General features: G+C 42.5%; 1 protein-coding gene across 1 annotated transcript in view; it reads left to right on the plus strand.

Moving 5' to 3' along the window:
• The first annotated feature begins 1,481 nt into the window (after window positions 1-1,481).
• Window positions 1,482-21,182, plus strand: part of LOC106584473 (protein shisa-like-1a) — a 43,375-nt gene continuing 23,674 nt past the window's right edge. Inside the window, exon 1 of the mRNA XM_014169841.2 lies at window positions 1,482-1,737. The gene's annotated coding sequence lies outside the window, so the exon portion shown is untranslated. The remainder of the gene's footprint in view (window positions 1,738-21,182) is intronic.

Genomic DNA, 21,182 nt, shown 5'->3' on the forward strand with positions numbered 1-21,182 from the left:
AACTGCAGGATTATTTTCCTTCTGTAGCAAACTGGCTCAAATGAAGATCCTACATCTGTACAACCATGTCTGTTGGGTGGCATCTAAATCACCTTCCACTTGACGTCTAATATGGATGGCAAGGGGCTTTCTGTGCATTCTGTAGCATGGTGCTGTGCATTACATTAACTATCCTGGGAAGAGAAGCACTTACAGCCTCAATTCTGTTACAGGGCACATGTGTCACATCATAAATCAGAGACCTGTAGAGAGATGACAGAGTGCTATTTACAATGCCCATGCCATTCCCCGCCCAGTTAAACAGACAGCAAGGACCTCTCATGGTGGGGTGGGAACAACATCCACTGCTTCTGAGATTCAATCCAAAGCCATCCATTGCATGTGTGTGCAGGTGTGTGTGCATGTGTGACTGCACGTATGTGTGTTGTGTGTGATTCATTTCCATTTGCAACGGAGATTAGATTATAACTCTCTCTGGGATGCAAATGAACTGTGGGGAATCGAGGAGGAGGAGAAGAGAGAGGGAGAGCGAGGGTGCGGGGAGAGAGAGCCAGAGATAAAGAATGAGAGGGGAAAGAGAGAGAGAGAGACAGCTGTGATAGAGAGTGAAATATAGAAACAGATAACTAATTCACACAGGATTCACAGTATGTTGCCTGAAGAAGAAAAAAAAGAAGCTGGGCAATGTTTATATAATCCCCCATTTATTTGTTTATACTTTTACATACTGACAAGGACGATGTCGGACAACAATAGAATGTTCATGATTTAATGTGTGCCAAAGCCGGTAAGATGATTTACATTTTATACTGAGCCGTTGACAGGACTTTAAAACATAATACCGCATTCATGACTACCTCGTTCGGTGGAAATAAAAGTACAGGCTTTGTTACTGGCAATATCTTTCTGATACAAAGAAAAGGCAGTAAAAAGAAGACGGCATGCTAAAGTTGCCGTTTTTTTGTCTTGGTATGAATGGGATAAGAGACAGAGACAGCGGTGACAGCAGCTGACCCTGTGGCTTCTGTTTCAGACAACATGTGAGAAATGCCATAGCTCGCAAAATGAAACACACACACAAAAACAAGGAAACACACACACACGCAACGCAAGACAGAAGCCCTGTTTATACCTGGTGCTAACATGCGTGCCGTGTCTGGAAAATGTCCACATTCGATTTCAATCACATTTTCAGACACGTGTAGACGATTAAAATACGCATTGTGAACTGATTGTGATCCCAATTTCACAAGTGTAAACAGACTAGATCAAGAAAAGATCAGGACGAAGGACGCATGTAAATGTCAGGTATAAACGGGGCTAAAGAGTCACCCTAGTGTGAACACTGCTTGCTACCCTCCTCTCTCTCTTACTCGCTCGCCGCTCGCTCTCTCACTCACTCACTCACGCAGTATCGCTTCATCTCTCTAGCTCTCTCCCTCTCTCCCTCTCTCTCTCTCTCTCTCTCTCTCTCTCTCTCTCTCTCTCTCTCTCTCTCACACACTATCGCTGAGCTCTAACCAGTTGGATACAGTGCAGAGGACTTGAGGAGAGTGCTCTTTTCTTCTTCTTTGGCATTTCCTTCCTGCCTCTCTCCCTCACGCGCTGTTGATTTAGATCAGGTCCTTAGGGTGAGGATGTATTTGTGTCAAGCTGCAACAAAGGAAGAGTAAACAAAGAGTAAACATTGACTGAACGGAGGAACGGGAAAGACCCTCCTTTACAGGCTCAAAAAAGGTGAGTTGAAAAAGCTGGTCTTATAACTAGTAGTTCTCTCTTTCTCTCTTTCTGCTCTGTGTGGACCTCTTTTTTTCACTTTAAAAGTGTGTATTTATATCCTTACATTGTCCTTTCCATAGTCATGCAGGAAGACACACATGAGCTTGTATGGTTTTGTGTGATAGTTTATTATAATATTAATCATTTATTCAGATTTAATAGCACTATTCATTATATAAAGAAATCTCAAAGAACTGTAAAGTAAACAACAACAAAAAGCAAGCAATTTAAAAACAACATCATCATGTTGAGTAGATCTACAGTCAAGAGACTGAAGGATGAGAAAGTTCACACTTACTACGTCAAACGACACACTGTTTTCATCTTTGAGGGATGCCTGCCTCTTTTGTTGTGAGGACTGAGGAGAGAAGTTACATTCTAGGTTGGGTTGTAAACACGGTGTGCTCTCTTCTTTTCTGATATCCAGGTGGAGTGTTTTCTCTCTACCATGGTAGCTGTTTGAGCTCAGTGTAAGAAAGGCGAGGGCAGCGAGTTCTGTCTCTCAGCTCTCCCTTTACATGTGAGGCAATTAAGGCAGATTGGCAGTGGCTGTCGGTGGGTAACTTGGAATCAGGCGTGTGGAGAGGGAGAATCCCTTTGTACATCACATAAAGCCGTCTTCTCACTGACTAATGATTTAGAATTCACACTCTTGTGTGTAAAGAAATTAGTTTAAAAAAACCTATGGGCTTTGTTTCCCATTGGGCATACACTGGTTGAATAGACGTTGTTTCCACGTCATTTTAATGAAATTGCGTTGAGCCAACGTGGAATAGATGTTGAAATGATGTCTGTGCCCAGTGGGTTTTTGTTTGAGTAAACGTGGCCAGAGGCATCTTGTGTGTGCGTGTGTCTGTGCGTGCACGTGTGCATGTCTGTGATTGTGTCTGCGTACACTATGTGGGTGACACAGTGGCCTTTGGAGTATTTTGAGGTAATGTGTCCATTAGGGCTAATGCTAATGCACACAGTGCTGAGCCTTCACTTTTAATGACTGCAAACTGAGAATTGATTCAGGCATAGCACTGAGAACATGTAGCATATTCCCTCTTGTATTTTAGTTGATGGATGCATTTCAGCATGCCTACAGGGTGGCTTTACACAGTAGCTCGCCCGTGGGTCCTTCTCTGAGAACACTGTTCTCTGACGTAGGGAAAGTGATTTAGTGAATGGAAATGTTTAAATTAAATGCTCTGAGGGGGTCTGTGTTATAAGTGATTATGAATTCACTCGTTTTAATTAAACAAGGGAGAGGATATATAGGAACACACATTCGGTTGGAACATGGGGCAGTTTTTCTCAGTGTAAACCAGTGGCGGTCGTTACCGTTTAAGATGAGGGAGAAAGATTCTTTTTTGTTATGAGCTTCGCCTTATTTCTATTACAGCATATTGGGTAACTGTCATTCATATTCCATTCACCCAGTTCAATGTAACATCGATAGGTTTATACTCCTGCATGTTACTCAAATTTTCCCTGTACCCATCATGAGGTTGCTACAACGTAGCCTATGAATTAAAGTTTACATCGCAGGTGCACAGGTCGAGAATTTTGAGTAATCAAGGTGACAGACAGTGACACATTCAATACCACCTTGCAAACTCTTGCCTGCATCTAGCTGATCTAAGGTGTAATAATTAGTCCAACAGTTGCAAATGAGAGTTTCCATTGGACAAATTCAGGTATGTTTATCCCCGTTTCGTTCCGTTTGCTTCCATTTAAGGACAGTCTTTCAACAGAATCTGCAGAATGAATACACCCCTGATCACACACAAACACAGTTCACTTTCATAGCAGCCACATACAAACAGCATGATCCCTTTGCTCCACTTTGCTCACTTTGCTCCTTGCAACTATCTGTGTACTCTCCTCCTCCCACCTTTTCCCTTCGCTTGTGGAACTTCAGTGCACAACACATCAGCTGTCTGTGACCAGGCGAAAAAACCTTTCCAAGCCAAACCATATCATGACTGCTAACCGCTACGCACAGCCTACATTGTTGTCACCTCATAGTCAACATAGCTACTGGTTCTAACACACTAGTAAACCCGCTACAAACATGCAGTACAATGTACAGTCAGAATTAGCAGTTGCACCGGCGGGCCCTGGCGGCAATACATTTATTAAACCAAAAGCTTACCTTGACTTGGAAGAGTTCCAGTGTTGGATAGCAATAGCCAGCTAGCTAACATAACATCCCTCTCTGTTTGAGCCAGGTGTTTGAGTAGGCTAAACTAGCTAACTGCATTCAGCTAGCTAAGTGAATTTGAAAGTTAAAAAAAGACAACCAAATGTAGCTAGCTCTCTCTCTCTTGCTTCTCCTTAATTTTGGAAGAAATATATTTGTTCAAAACTGTTTAACTATTGTCTTTCTCTCTCTTTGAGTCAACTACTCACCACATTTAATGCACTGCAGTGCTAGCCAGCTGTAGCTTATGCTTTCAGTAATAGATTCATTCTCTGATCCTTTGATTGGGTGTACGAATAAAATGGGTCGGTGTGGGGGTCAGTGTGGGACATCTTTGACTGAGATGGTTTTAAAGCCAACCTGACACATAGAGTAGCCTAAATCAGGGGATGGAAGAGAAGAAGAGATGCTGTGGCCAGTTGCTTAGCAGAATCTTTAATTTTGCACAAAAATAATTATGAGTGTGTTCTAATTCTGGGTCAATGACGATGATTAAACTGATGTAAAACAAAATGCAGAATAGGTGGCAGTAGACAGTGCCAGAAGCAGATCCAGCAGATGTACTTCTCAGGCTGAAACATGAAAGAACTGGAGGAAGTAGGTCTGATAAAGGCTAAAAAAAGCTTGGAGTGTCATGACTCTGTTAGTGTCTCACAGGCTGTCACACGTCTAACACTGTCTGTCTGGGCAGCTGTTGAGCCCTACAAAGGGAGGTGTCAATTAAAAGCACTAAACATAGCCTCAATCCAATAGGGCTATATCAACAAATGTTTTTCATTTGACATTTTTGTCATTTAGCAGACGCTCTTGTACAGAGCAACTTACAGTTAGTACATTCATCTTAAGATAGCTAGGTGAGACAACCACTTATCCCCTATCAGCAAAGAAAAGTGAAAGGTTTATTTCATGGCTTTTTATGGTGGGGGGGATAAAAATGAGATGTCTTATTTAAGATAACACAGACAAGTTATCAGCATGCCAAGTCTACAAACGAACCATTTAGATGGTTAGCTAAGAAAAAAACTGTCAATTACTTTTAATAAACATCTGTAGTTGAAATTCGCAGAATACCATATAGAATATCAGTCTTATCAAGTTATCTCTGCATCAAGTTCATACGGAGTTCCCCATTTCTGGGCTGGGTCTATGAGTCTCTCTCTCTGTCTCTCTCTGTGTGACTGACGGAGCCAGGCAGGCGGCCTCAGTTCATATACAGCAGTCGGTTCCTTGACGTTGCCTTTGATGCTCCCCCGTATCCAATTCCACTCAACAGATGATCATCTCTAGCAGGAACCTAGCAGGAATATATGTATAATAGACTCTCATCTCATCTGATCCACTCATCAGCTGTATTGTGTATCCTCTGTGTCTGTGGGCCCGCTGGGCCTGGTATTTAAAACCATTAGACGCCAGACGCAGTAAGCCAGCAGTCTCCCCTGTTACACTGTCAAGTGTAATATCTGATACTAGGAATAGAGAACTCTATGCATTCAGACCCCGTTTACTGCTGTGTATTACCGTGTCTGCTCAATGGATAAAACAATGCACATTAAAAGCTTGTCGTTGTTGTTTACTCCATATAAAACCACATTCCATTAATCCATTAAATGCATTCATTAAACTGAAATGTCAATAGTGTTGATTTGTTTGTAGTCACCCTTCACTACAATGTCATTCCATCAGTATACACATTAACATTATTTGTGGGTGGTTGCTTTGTCACCCAACACGAGGGTAGAGTTCTCTCTCTCTCTCTCTCTCTCTCATTGTGTATCTAAGCCTTACTGAAATGAGAAGCAGGAATAATAAAATAAAGAACATGATGTTGAAATTCAGAGACATTTTCACCCACTGGCAGTTTTGAATACTAATATGCTGTGTGCTTCTGTGTTAATGCTCTGTGTACAGAAGTGCATCTTTGGGTCAACAGAACATGCATCACATTTTTAAATCCTACACTACCTGGCTATGGAAGTATTGACCTATTGATAAACAAGATTTAGAATTACAATAATGGCTGCACTTTGCTAAATGGCGCATATAAACTGTGCTAATATTGGTACTATTGAAGCCTTCTCTGCATTATAACACAATCAGACCGAGAAAGCAATTAATCTGTGACGCCATGGAATCAGCATGCCACTCATCATGCTCCTCTCCTACCATTGGCAAAATGTCTTGATCCATACTACAAACAATTTTATGGATCCACAGGAACAGGAACTCAATGTTCTGAAAAGCCCGATGTCTGAATCATACTGTAATGAATGGCTCAGCTCCCCGTCGTCAATACTCATTACTTGCTCTACCTGCCTGTGACCAATTGCTGGACTAGTGGATCTGACCTTTGACAGACCAGTGTCACAGTGCACCCTATACATGTATTAGAAAACAGATAATGACAGACCAGTAAGGAGGGGAGAGTGGGGAGGCAGGGGTGTGACTGTCCATATAATAGACTTAAGGTTCACTGACCTATGCTCAGCCAGTAGGTGTATACAGAGGGGAATGCCACCAGATCGAATTAAAAGTGAATGAGGGAGGAATGTCAATGTCTTACACCTGCTGTTCGTGATTACAGGTGAATGTGTTAGCATTACGGCATGAAGTCCCCCTAGCTGCCTCTTTGTCTCAACTTGACCAAGCGTCAGGACAGGATGAACTTTTCACCCCAGATAAAAGGATAATGTGAAAGCTGTGACCCTGATGCCTCTCTAGCGTCTGTCCACATGCAGTGTGGCAGCCAGGTGACCGAAGGGAATATGTGACCTCACCTCACGTCCATTATGAAAGGTGCCAGCTCATTCCCAAGAATATCATTATATATATTGGAGAAAATGGACTGACCTCTAAGTCAACATCACTCAGAACACGAGTAGTAATATCCAAGGTTTGGGTTTAAACAAACCATGAGAGAGTGGATGCAAATATCACCCATAACTCACTGTCCTTGCTCAGAGGGACAACATTTCTCTCATTGTTTGTTCATTGATGTTCAGTGGGTAACATCATCTTTTTACCCAAGCTGTTCATATCTGCAGTTTAGATTCCAATGCATGAGGCATATTCAGGACTTCCTGCTATTCCCTCTAAGTGTCCGTTGACTGGCGGCAGAGTGACACACCGGAGCAGTGGGACTGGAACTATAGATTAGTATATAGTTCTCAGGGTTAGAAGTGGAGCAAGGTGTACTTTCCTTCTTTGACAATGTTCACATCTCTCTAGCTTCACACCAGACCTGGTGTGAACGTACACTGACAGACAGGATGGCACAGGGACAGAGGGAACCACAGATGAAAAAGGTACCTCCATAAGAGAGTCGATTTTTGTCTCTTTCTGATCCAGATCCACTGATGTAGCTGGCAGCTGCTTTTCATAATCAAATGATATTCATGGCAAAATGCATAAAATGACACTGAGATGTCTGTGCATTAAACAGAACATGTGATATTTCTGCTGTAGTAATGTCTGTAGTAATGACTGTAGTTGTGTGTATTGGCCTTGTTGTCTGGGATAATGATCGAGGGAATGTGATTCATTATAAGATCTGTTATTTATGACTCCTGATATCTGGAACAGACAGTATTATAATGAGCCATCTTCCCCACAGTTAATAATAGTAATATGAATAATAATATGAATAATTTTTGGTGGGTGCTTATATTTGTCCTATTTCGCACATTTACAAGTGTGAATTAATATGCATGTGTGAATTGGAAATGTGTTTATTGCATATCCCAACTCCCCCTGATACACCTTCGGAGCGTTATCATCCATAATTGTTGCAGAATCCAGTTAGTTTTACACTGAAGTAAAGAAGAACTTTAATTGTTCTTAAAGAAAGTTGAAGCTCATTTACTGCATTTCTATACAATTTAAAAACTCCAAAATACTGTCGGAGAACAGCAAAAAAAATAAAAAATTGCCACAAACACTTAGCATATTAGCTAAACAGTTAACCGCTACACAGTAAGTCACATTAACGCAGCACTGGGATCACAAACTATAATTGTATACGAACAGATGGATCTGTTAGCAGAAAAAATATTTATAATAACACTTTTTTTTTTTACAGTTTTAAAAGTACATCCTGCAATTCTACACATTTTGCCATGACTTATGCTATTTTAATATGATATCTGAGTGAGAGTAACTAACAACATCAGTGGGGGCCCCTTGGTGGTCAGGGCCCCTGAGCATGTGCCCTGCATGCCCAGGTCAGTAATTCAGCCATGATTACTAGAAGTTTAGATCGCTGTCTAGACTCATTTACCAATCAAAAATAGTTTTACTGACATGGGGCTAATTGAGTGACTGTCAGTGTGTGACATATGACAAGAGGAAAACTGCTGATGCACAACCAAGTTTCGAAATTGCACCTCATGTATTCTACTATTTCAATCAGCCATATTCACAAAATGTTAATGTAATGAGATTTCAGGTTTTACCTCACAACGATGAGATCTCACACCCATTTTGTATGAAATCCTGCAAAAAGTAATCACAATGGAATTCAGCTACTATCTAAGTGCCTTGTGCAGGGCTCTCCAACCATATTCATGGAGAGCTACCATCCTGTAGCTTTTCACTCCAACCCCAGTTGTAACTAACCTGATTCAGCTTATCAACTAGTTAAATATTCAAATCAGGTACGCTAGATTACGGTTGGAGCAAAAACCTAGAGGACAGTAGCTCTCCAGGAACAGGGTTGGAGAGCCAAGTGTATATTTCAAATAATATTTTGAGAAGGGACAGAATTTTAGTTATAATGAGATAGATTTTATTTTTTAGAGAGCATGCCAGAATGGAATGGGTCAGTGTGCTTCATCACTGTAGTATGATGAAATACAGTATCTATAATGCTCTGTAAGTATATCCGGTTTATCTTACTAAATACGTTCATAAAGCTAACACTATGTTGTCCCATCTTCTTATTAATATATGGTGTCAGAAGTTTTTAAAAAATCACAATACGTTCATTTTCTATGAAGTTCCATCAGCTCACCTTGACTGAGAAGGTGAACTACAGTGTCACAGGCGTCGTAGTGAACAGACCAAGGCACGTTGTGAGTGCTCATCTTTTATTTTAGAATGAAAAAGCACTTCACAAAGAAAAAACAAACGACAGCCAAACAGTTCTGTCAGGTATCCTAACATACTAAACAGAAAGCAAAGACCCACAAAACCCAAAGGAAAACAGGCTGCCTAAGTATGGCTTCCAATCAGAGACAACAAAAGACACCTGTCTCTGATTGGAAACCATACTCGGCCACACATGGAAAATGAAACATAGAAATAGAAAACTAGAACAAATTCCCCTAGAAACAAACCAACCCCAAAACACACAAAACAACCCCCCTGCCACGCCCTGACCATACTACTATGGCAAAATGACCCTTTTCACTGGTCAGGATGTGACATACAGTGCCTTCAGAAAGTTATCACATCCCTTGACTTTTTCCACATTTTGTTGTCTTACAGCCTGATTTTGAAATTGATTAAATTTATATTTTTGGTCATTTGCCTATGCACAGTACCCCATGTCAAAGTGGAATTATGTTTTTCAATGTATTTATTTTTTCAAATTAATAAAAAATGGAAAGCTGAAATGTCTTCAGTCAATAAGTATTCAACCCCTTTGTTATGGCAAGCCTAACTAGGTTCAGGAGACAACATTTGTTTAACAAGTCACATAAGTTGCATGGAATCACTGTCTGCAATAATAGAGTTTAACATGATTTTTGAATGACTACCTCATCTCTGTACCCCACACATACAATTATCTGTAAGGTTCCTCAGCTGAGCAGTGAATTTCAAACACAGATTCAACCACAAAGACCAGGGAGGTCTTCCAATGCCTCACAAAGAAGGGCACCTATTGGAAGATGGGTAAAAAACAAACATTGAATATCCCTTTGAGTATGGTGAAGTTATTAATTACACTTGGATGGTGTAATCAGTCACTACAAAGAAACAGGCGTCCTTTCTAACTCAGTTGCCAGAGAGGAAGGAAACTGCCCAGGGATTTCACCATGAGGCCAATGGTGACTAAAACAGTTACAGAATTTAATGGCTGTGATTGGAAAAAACTGGAGATGGATCAACAACATTGTAGTCACTGCACAACACTAACCTAAATGACAGAGTGAAAAGAAGGAAGCCTGTACAGAATAAAAAATATTCCAAAACATCCATCTTGTTTGCAACAATACTGCAAAAAATGTGGCAAAGCAATAAACTTTTTGTCCTGAACACAAAGTGTTATGTTTGGGGCAAATCCAGTACAACACATTACTGAGTACCACTCTCCATATTTTCAAGCATAGTGTTAGCTGCATCATGCTATGGGTATGCTTGTAATCGTTAAGGACTGGGGCGTTTTTCAGGATAAAAAATAAACAGAATGGAGCTAAGAACAGGAAAAATCCTAGAGCAAAACCTGGTTCAGCCTGCTTTCCACCAGACACTGGGAGATGAGATCACCTTTCAGCAGGACAATAACCTAAAACAGAAGGCCAAACCTACAGTACACTGGAGTTGCTTACCGAGAAGACAGTGAATGTTCCTGGGTGGCTGAGTTACAGTTTTGACTTATATCTGCTTGAAAATCTATGGCAAGACTTGAAAATGGTTGTCTAGCAATTATCAACAACCAATTTGACAGAGCTTGAAAAATTTTGAAAAGAATAATGGGAAAATATTGTACAATCCAGGTAAGCAAAGCTCTTAGAGACTTACCCATAAGACTCACAGCTGTAATCGCTGCCAAAGGGTATTCTAACATGTGTTAACTCAGGGGTGTGTAAGTGAGATATTTCTGTATTTCACTTGCAATAAATTTGGAAACATTTAAAAAAACATGTTTTAACTTTGTTATTGTGGGGTATTGTGTTAGATGGGTGAGAAAATATATTCAAAATATATTCAATCCATTTTGAATTCAGTCTGTAACACAACAAAATGTTGAATAAGTCAAAGGGTATGAATACTTTCTGAAGGCACTGTGGCTGTGTCTCTGGTCATTAACCCTCCTGCTGTGTTCCGGTCGAATTGGACCGATTTATAAGTTCTTTCTCTGAAAAAGGTAGTTAATGTAATCTGATTGTTCCATGACTTTGTCCACACAGGGCATCTGAACACAAAATACATTTAGATGATGTTCATTACATTTTGGGGGCTTTATTTAACTTTTGTACACCTGTGGTGTTCCCGGTCAAAAATTACCGGTCATTAGAAATTAATGGGTAAGTCTACAATTAGTGTATAAAATTGAGTTTAGGCACATGCCCATTCATCAGATGGACACACTCCCTCTCCCAGACCCCACATGCATGTGTGTTTGAGCACACAGACACACACACACCTCACTCCCCTTCTTGGCTTCCATGGCAACCCCCACGGGAACCTTTCCCCAATATAATTTTTTCCCCCATGGGAACCACACCTGTTGACATTCTCACAAACAATTGCAACATTGTTTCAATAATATAGAGAACTTTTCTCGCAGTTCTGGTATATAAAGCTTTTTTGAGGCCTTGCTCACTATTCATTCTGTGGCAGCACAATAACCAAACGATATACTGTATGTGAGGCTCTTGATCATATCTTTGATCATGACACTGGTGAGGAGGAGAGTCATTGTTAAACTTTGACACAAAGTAGTCTGTTATAAATAGCACAATATGTTTCATCTGAGTATTTGTTATAGTCAAAATAATCCATACATTATGCATACTTATCCATACTTTTTTTTACTCAAAAACGAGTTGTATGAGCTCAGGTCAATGGCCATGAAATAGCAAATACAAGTTCAAAACGTGTAATGTTCACAAGAACTTAAGTTGATAAAAAGATCTAACACAACATTAGGTGATAAGATATGTATTATTATTGGATTTATAATCAGCTATAATGGGGCGGTCATTTTGGACCAGGAACACAGAATTAATTAACATGAAACGTACGCAACAGGGTTAAGAGGACAGACAGGCTGTCATGTCCTGACCAGTAAAGGGGTTATTTGTTATATTAGTTTGGTCAGGACGTGGCAGGGGGTATTTGTTTAGAGTGTTTTGGGGTTTGTTAGTATATGCGTTTATGTAGAGGGGTGTTTGGTTAGAGTATTCCAGGGTTTTTGGGTTATGTTCTATATTTCGTCTTTCTATGCTCTGTCTATGTTGTGTATTTCTTTGTTGGCCTGGTATGGCTCTCAATCAGGAACAGCTGTACATCGTTGTTGCTGATTGAGAGTGATACTTAGGTAGCCTGTTTTCACCTGTCCCTTTGTGGGAAGTTGTTGTTGCATAGCTGTGTGTTTAGCCTGCAATCCTGTTCGTTCGATTGTTTTCTTGTTTTGTTTGTTCAGTGTTAAATAAAGTCACCATGAGCACTCAACCCGCTGCGCCTTGGTCCACTACGTACGACGACCGTTACACAGGCTCAGTAACGAGGTGGGATTCCTCAGTAAAGGCCCAGCCACCCAACACTTCACATGACAATCTCTGGAAACAAGCTCTAGCTGGAAGAGCTCTCCTCAACTCTCCACTTTTTGGTGTTTAACAGTCCATATAAACCACCTGCCAAAACACCATTGGTGTTTGAAACCCAGAGTAGAGTGATAGAAAGTGGATATTACATTCTCTCAGAGCAAGAGTGATTCCCAGTGTGTGAAGCATGTGTGTGACCTTTGCCCAGTGACCTCTGTGACCTGGTGGAGTCTCAGCTCTCTGGGTGTATATCTTCTGCGGTGTCTCTGTATCTTGGTTTAAGGAGGGTTATCTGCTGTGCCAAACCCAACACTCCTCTACATACACTTCTGATAACAGGATGTAGTACCCTTTTTGGGCTTGTTAGGGACTTGATACTCTTAAGCTTTCTGCCCATATAAGACATGTCTATGTCCTGGTAAGTTTGCTGTTATTTACAACTGTCATGCTAATCACATTAGCGCATGTTAGCTCAACCGTCCCGGGATAGGGACACCGATCCTGTAGATTAAGGGAGATTGATGTCAAGTCATTCATCTCAGTCAATATGTTTATTGTTAAATTCAGTTACAGTATTTATAGTTTGGGAAAGTAGTCTGACAACCACAACAGCAGGACTAAGGCTATGGGTACCCAGAAAAATGTCCTCCAGAGAGATGTCCTATCCCTGTATGTGATCTTTGATATGGGCAGACAAGACAGTATCTCCCAGACACAACCAGACTGTTTGTTTGGATTCTCTGACACTGTGCTTTGGGCTGAACTAATTTCTCTTGGACTGCCACCACATCATCCTCTGACCCTAGCCTCTAAATATACTCCTACCCCAATAACCTCATGGACAAAATAGCCAGATAGGAATTTCAAATATGGAATGCAACATCATAGAGACATTAATGCAACATTAATGAAAATAAGAATCATCCATAACGACTGGATGATCTTAATCATTCCCTAGTGATTTATTACATCAACACTCTCAATGAACACATCAGTAGACAACAATGCTGTTATGAGAATGGCTTAGTGTGAGTACATCTAGTCTACAACACATTTTGGTGCTCAGTGAAATCTTTCATTTTAACGAGACATAATTCTAACAAGATACACACTTTTCATATCTGCCCTTGAGGATTCTGACGAGAGAAGAATGAGCAGTGTGTGGGATGGGGGAGGGGCAGCGTTTTCTCCCCACAGACATATCTCAACAGGCCTCCAGCTGAATTGAGTTTGATTACAGTGCTGCTTCCTCTGATTTTGTCAACTTAAAACTGTAATTCTTAATTGAAACAATAATGGAGCGGACACCCTGCCTGTGTTTTAGTGAATAGCTGAGGGATGGGCCTGGAGAAATGTAAGGTATCCATGATATCAAAATTATAGTTCACTTTGTTTACATATATTGTTTACATATATTTGGGGTTCTGATGTGGTGGGACAGTTAAACTAAGCTCATGAGGCATTTATAAGTTATATTCTTCAAGAGTCAATTAGTATATATAATTAATGTATAAGTCCAAAAAATGTATGTAGCAACTAAGGATTCTAGCTTTAATTAACAAAGTGTTACAAGCCAAAAACAAGTCTCCCATGCAGGCAGGCACATAATACAGCAGCCCATTAAAGTAGCATGGGCCACACTCATCACAAACACAACACGCTCCCTGGCATGGTAACCCTGCCATGTTGTTTTATTTTTTTTACATTTCCTGTTCACTACCACAGATGCTAATTACTCACTAGATAGAGCAATAACCACTCTTCCCCCCGTCTCTTTTGTGAGGTTTCCCAGGCAACCTCAAGCCGCAAGTCCACTTGCATTTGCACCCTACTACCTTATGTTTATTTTGAGGATTTTAATCTTTTTAGAAAAAGGACAGAACTACATGATCTTCAGAGGCGTCACTACGGGAACAGCAGGTATGATGTACACAAGGCACCTCGAATTTTGGGGGGGAATTTAGACTGAACAACAAAATACACTCAAGCTAAAGGAAGGATATACTTAATCAAATAATGCCCCCGCTACAAAGGAAAGAGTCTTATACGTTTCTACACACACACACGAATATATGCATGCACACACACACACAAAGACCAGAGCATGAAAGCACAGCACCGGACGGTCCCCGTTAAGATATTTGATCATGATCTGCTGTCGAGGCTTGTGTGTCAATTACAGTCATTAGATTCCAGCGTTACTACAGCTATCAAATGTTGGCTCATAACGGACCACAGCACAGTCTCTAGCTGAAACTCTAAAGTCATAAAACTGGAATAAAATCCAATTCATTCGGATATAAATTCATAAAGAGCATCAATCAGACCATCAATGAGACCAGGAATGGGACCTGATGCCTGGAGACGATAGCTGACCGGAATGCTCAATCTCCTGTGTGCGGACAGCTAATCTTATTTCCCCACAAACTCGGGGGACAGATTGGCACAGAAGTATTGTACATTAGGATAGATGGACAACCAAAAAGGCTATTTGTATGGCTATAAGAAATGAGGAGACATCAAGGCTAGCGCTCCATGCAGGTATTTCAAAGAGACAAATACAGATGAAAAGTCAGTGATGCCCTACATGCTGCAATTCCTAGGCTGACAATATGGTAAATGGGTCAAAGGGGTTGAAGCCATTGCCTTGAATGTAACAGCTGAACAGCCAATCAACAATAAATCAAATAGAAATCTATATCCAGAAGGGAATATTCTGTCTAGCCCCGCAAAAGATGCAAACTCATTAGATGAACAATACTCAAGAGCAAACAAAACAGCATTTTTAGGAAGCAAAATGTGTTACTGGCTGGAAGCAAATGTTGGATTAAAAACAAGACAGCGTAAGAATGCAATAAGAGTGTGTCTTTCTCTCTATCTCGTCGGAATTTGCAAACAGACCGAAACCTTCAGTAGTTTCTTATCAACCGACTGACAGATCTGGTTCTCCTGTCTGGTAGTAATGCAGACTTCATAGTGCATGTGTGACATGGTGAGGTTGGACCCAGGTGCAGAGAAGAGATCAGATGAGGAATCAGCGGTTAAGGATAAACATAATACTTCACTGAGAAATGGTAACAGAAGGATCACAGTAACACTGGGAAAAACAAACACTAAGTCTCGAAAACTCACTCAGGAGACAAACGCACCCGGCACATAAATCAAGCTACAGCAAAGGACTACAGAAAACACACGTCTTTTAACAGGGAAATCATAATGAGTAAATAGGACACACCTGAGTGTTGTTAATGTCTCAAGGGCAGTCTCTGCCGCCCTCTGATGACAGGTGGAAGCATGACAGTATCCTCCCTTCTAGGAGTGGATCCAGCCGCGGAGCAAGGGCGACCACCACATAGTTGGTTGAAGTCCCGAACGAGTCCCGGATCCAGGATGTCCCGGGCAGGTACCCACGCCCGCTCCTCGGGGCTGTAGCCCTCTCAGGCCACCAGTTACGAGCTTCCATGAGTCCACCTTTAATGAACTGGGGCCCACAATCCGAGACAATGTCCTGGGGAAGTCTGTGTAGTCAAAAGACAAGGGTAATCATGAGATCAGCGGTCTCCTTCACTGAGGGCAACTTGGGTAAGGCAATGAAATGGGCTGCCTTGGAGAATCGATCAATGACCACTAGGATAGTGGTAAGACCTTGGGATGGAGGTAACCCTGTGATAAAGTCTACGGACAGGTGGGATCAGGACTGGCTGGGGATGGGCAGAGGTTGGAGCTGTCATGACTTGCTTTGGGCACAGGTGGAACAGGCCGCAACAAAGGATCTCACATCCTCAATCATGTTGGGCCACCAGAATCTTCGCCTCAGGAACTCCAGTGTCTGATTAACCCCTGGATGCCCAGTTAATTTAGAGGAGTGTTTCCATTGTAGCACTCGAGAATGGGCTGATTGCAGATCATAAAGTCTGTTAGTGGGACCCCACCAGCGTCAGGTTCTTGGGTCTGGGCTTGTCATAACACAGGAGCCACAATGCGGGAGCTGGGGATGACGGGCTCGGAGTCCCCTCTCCTCATTAGAGACATCGTGTTGGCAGGACAGGGCATCTGCTTTCTGATTCTTGGATCCTGGGAGATAGGCTAGAGTGAAGTTGAACCTGTTAAAAAACAGAGCCCACCTAGCCTCGCAAGCGTTCAACCTCCTGGCTTCTTGAATGGAGACCAAGTTCTTATGGTCTGTCCAGATCATGAAAGGATGAGGTGCTCCCTCTAACCAGTGTCTCCACCCCTCAAGACCCCACTTGACTGCCAAGAGCTCCTGGTTGCCTACATCATAGTTGTGTTCCGCTGGCGAGAACCTCTTGGAAAGAAAGGCACATGGGTGCATTCTCTTGTCCCCGTCGATCCGCTGTGAAAGGACCGCCTCTGCTCCGGTGTCCGAGGCGTACACCTCTACTACAAAGGGATGAGTAGCATCAGGATCGATACCTTGTTGAGGTAAACAAAAACTAACCGATTCAACATATCCCTAAGAGTGTCATTGACCAATGCTTGGAAGACTGCCGGTGAATTTGATAATCCGAATGGCATGACTAAATACTCGTAGTGGCCACTAGGTGCATTAAAGGCAGTTTTCCATTCATCTCCCTCCCTGATTTTCACTAGATTGTAAACTTTGTGGAGGTCCAGTTTGGTAAAGAATTGGGCCCCCTGGGCCAGCTCCAAGGTGGGCACATCAGGGGTAGGGGGTAACGGTTCTTAATCATGATCCTGTTCTGCCCTCCTCCATAGCCTATGCAGGGACCCAGACCTCCATCCTTCTTTCCCACCAAGAAGAAACCTGCACCAGCTGGGGATGTTGAGGAGCAAACGAAACCTGCCACCAGCGACTCCCGGATGTAACTGTCAATTACTGCAGCTTCAGGAATTGAGGGGGAGTAAAGACAGCCCTGGGGAGGGTTGGAGCCGGGTAGGAGTTCTATGGTGCAGTCATATGGATGATGAGGAGAGAGGGTGGCGGTTTGCCTCTTACCGAAGACCTCCCAGAGGTCGAAGTATTCGGGAGGGAGAGCGGAGAAGTCCTGGTCTTCAATGTATGCAGGGGGACACAGCGAGGTTCTAGGTGGGGCTCTTAGACATTTAGTCTGGCAGTTTTTACCCCAGTCTAGTAGGTGTCCCGTGGACTAGGAAAGTAGTGGGTTATGTAGCGCAAGCCAGGGGTACCCTAGGATAAGGGGGTTCTCGGGAGCCATGATCAAAAGAGAACTAAGAGTGATTCACCCCTACCTTCAGTAGAATGGGCTTGGTCTGATATTCCACCTGGCCGGAGCCTATCGGGAATCCATCGAGGGCTTGAATCTGCAGAGTGATGGGACATTTCACGCAGGGGATTTGAAATTCTCTGGCGAAGTCTTGATCAATGAAATTATCTGCGGCCTCGGACTCCACAAAAGCTTGAATCTGGTGCTGACGGTTGTCCCAGTGGAGGGTTGCGGGTAGTGACAGACAGTGACTGGGTAGCCAGGGGTAACTGCACAGCTCGCCAGGGTCTCCCCTTGTCCTGGCAAGCCCTGGCGTTTCCCGTTAGTTCTGGACATGTAGCATGGAGATGGCCGAGACCGCCGCAGTAGAGTCAGCAGCTTGCGCCTGTCACGCTCCTGTGGGCTCAGACATGTGCGTCCCAGCTGCATGGGCTCCTCAATGCTGGGTTCGGGGGGCTTGGGGTGCTCCGGAAACCAGGATAGTGTCAAAAAAGCGCTGTCTCACACGTTCTCAAAGGTGGTTGTTGATCCTGATTCCCAGCGTTATCAGGGACTCGAGGTCCTCTCCCAGTTCCCGAGAGGCCAGTTCATCCTTGATGGAGTTAGACAACCCCTGGTGGAAAGCGGTGACCAGTGCCTGGCGGCAAGGGTGCGGAACTCAATGGCGAAGTCATACACTGGTCTGGCCCTTTGGCGGATGTTGAACAGTCGGCTGGCCGCTTCTCGTCCTCCGACTGGGTGGTCGAAGCTCTGCAGTGAAAGCTAATATGGAGCTGCAGGATGGTGGCTGCTGTTCCCACACCGCCGTTGCCCATGCCAGGGCCTTGCCTGAGAGTAGAGCGATTATGTAGGCATTCATGGCCCGATTGGTGTGGAACGAGGATGACTGTAGCTCGAACACCAGAGAGCACTGGGTAAGGACCCCCTTGCATTCTCCCGGGTGGCCATCATACTGCTCGGGGGCTGGGATCTTGGGTTCCCGGTGCAGGTTCCCTGGCGGAACTACGGTGACGCCTGTAGCACTGGGTGATGAGACTTGGGCATTGGCTCCTCCTGGGTTGGGTTGGACTGTGGTTGGAGGGAGTTGGTAAGCGCCCGGAGGGTTTCTGATATCTGGAGGAATTGTTCTTGCTGCCGCCCCAGTAGTGCTTCTTGGTGGTTTACAACATTCTTGATCTGGGTGATCTCTGCTGGTTCTGTGTTGTGGGCTGAAGCTTGCTGTGACATGGTGAGGTTGGACCCAGGTGCAGAGAAGAGACCAGGCAAGGAATCAGTGATTAACCTGTCTGGGAACCTGGGACGCTTGCGTCCCACCCTAGTCAACAGCCAGTGGAATCGCGTCGCACGAAATACAAATACCTCATAAATGCTATAACTTCAATTTCTCAAACATATGACTATTTTACACCATTTTACAGATACACCTCTCCTGAATCGAACCACGTTGTCCGATTTCAAAAAGGCTTTACAGCAAAAGCAAAACATTAGATTATGTTAGGAGAGTACCCAGCCCAAAATAATCACACTGCCATTTTCAAAGCAACTAGCATGCATCACAAATACCCAAAACACAGCTAAATGCAGCACTAACCTTTAACAATCTTCATCAGATGACACTCCTGGGACATCATGTTACACAATACATGCATTTTTTGTTCGATAAAGTTCATATTTATATAAAAAAACTGCATTTTACATCGGCGCGTGACGTTCAGAAAATATTTTCCCTCAAATGCTTCCGGTGAATCAGCGCTACAATTTACAAAATTACTATTCGAAAACATTGTTAAAATGTAATATTGTCATTCAAAGAATTATAGATTAACATCTCGTGAATGCAACCGCATTGCCAGATTTAAAAATAACTTTACTGGGAAATCACACTTTGCAATAAACGAGGTGCTATGCTCAGAAAAATAGGCTAGGCGATACAGGTTAGCGCCATCTTGGAACCATCTAAAATGAAATATACTATTGTAAATATTCCCTTACCTTTGATTATCTTCATCAGAAGGCACTTCCAGGGATCCCAGGTCCACAACAAATGTAGTTTTGTTCGAAAATGTTAATAATTTATGTCCCAATAGCTCCTTCTTGTTAGCGCGTTCCGAAGGCTACTCATAATGTACTGAAGCGCGTGGGACTTGTCGTCACGAATGTGCAAAAAATATATATTTACTTTCATTCAAACATGTCAAACGTTGTAGAACATAAATCTTTAGGGCCTTTTTCAATCAGAGCTTCAATAATATTCAAGGCGGACGATTGCATTGTCTTACTAAACGTTTCGGAACGAAAGGGTACCCATGGGCTCCTGCATCATAGTAGTAATGGCCCTCCCCCTATAACCAACTTTCCAGGCCTCTCGTTCGGTCAGTTTTTACCGGAGAAGACTCAAACCACTTTGTGTTTCATAGGCAAAGTGTTGAAGGTGATTCCACAAATCAGATTTCCACTTCCTGCATGGAATCTTCTCAGGTTTTGGCCTGCCATATGAGTTCTGTTATACTCACAGACACCATTCAAACAGTTATAGAAACTTTAGAGTGTTTTCTATCCAAATCTACTATATGCATATTCTAGTTACTGGGCAGGAGTAGTAACCAGATTAAATTGGGTACGTTTTTTATCCGGTCGTGCAAATACTGCCCCCTAGCCCCAACAGGTTGGATAAACATAATACTTTACTGAGAAATGGTAATGGAAGGATCACTGGGAAAACAACAAACACTAAGTCTTGAATAAACTCACTCAAGAGACAAACGAACCCGGCACATAATACAAGCTAATACAAAGGACAACAGAAAGCACACCTCTAAATAGGACACAGCTGAGTGTCGTTAATGTCTCTAGAATGGTCTCTGTCGCCCTCTGGTGACAGGTGGAACCATGACAGCATGCAGGAGTAATTGGTAACATTTCCTGCTCCTGTTTGATTCTCTGTCCAGCCCAGAAAAAAATGCAATTTGTGCATAATACTGTAATAGATTGAATATGGTGTGCTGCCTTAATTTGTGCTTCACCTTAGAAAATTATGCTTACATTGCATAATATTTGTTAAGTTTTTGTTGTTGTTTTTAGAAAGAATGGCTAGAATATTCTGTCACTTTGTGTTACATCTTAGGACAGTCTTTAACATGCTGCAAACAGCCTGCTGCCCATTCATCTGTGTAACATGTCTGTTCACATGTGCAGTACATGTGTTCAACTCCGGAGATTATATTCTGTGTGTGTGTTGGGAATAGGGGTTCTGCTTCACTTACAGTGGGGGAAAAAAGTATTTGATCCCCTGCTGATTTTGTACGTTTGCCCACTTACAAAGAAATTATCAGTCTATAATTGTAATGGTAGGTTTATTTGAACAGTGAGAGACAGAATAACAACAAAAATCCAGAAAAACGCAACAAAAAACGCAACAAAAATGTTATAAAATGATTTGCATTTTAATGAGGGAAATAAGTATTTGACCCCTCTGCAAAACATGACTTAGTACTTGGTGGCAAAACCCTTGTTGGCAATCAC

Source organism: Salmo salar, chromosome ssa23 (assembly GCF_905237065.1).
Source record: "Salmo salar chromosome ssa23, Ssal_v3.1, whole genome shotgun sequence".
NCBI classification, from domain to species: Eukaryota; Metazoa; Chordata; class Actinopteri; order Salmoniformes; family Salmonidae; genus Salmo; species Salmo salar.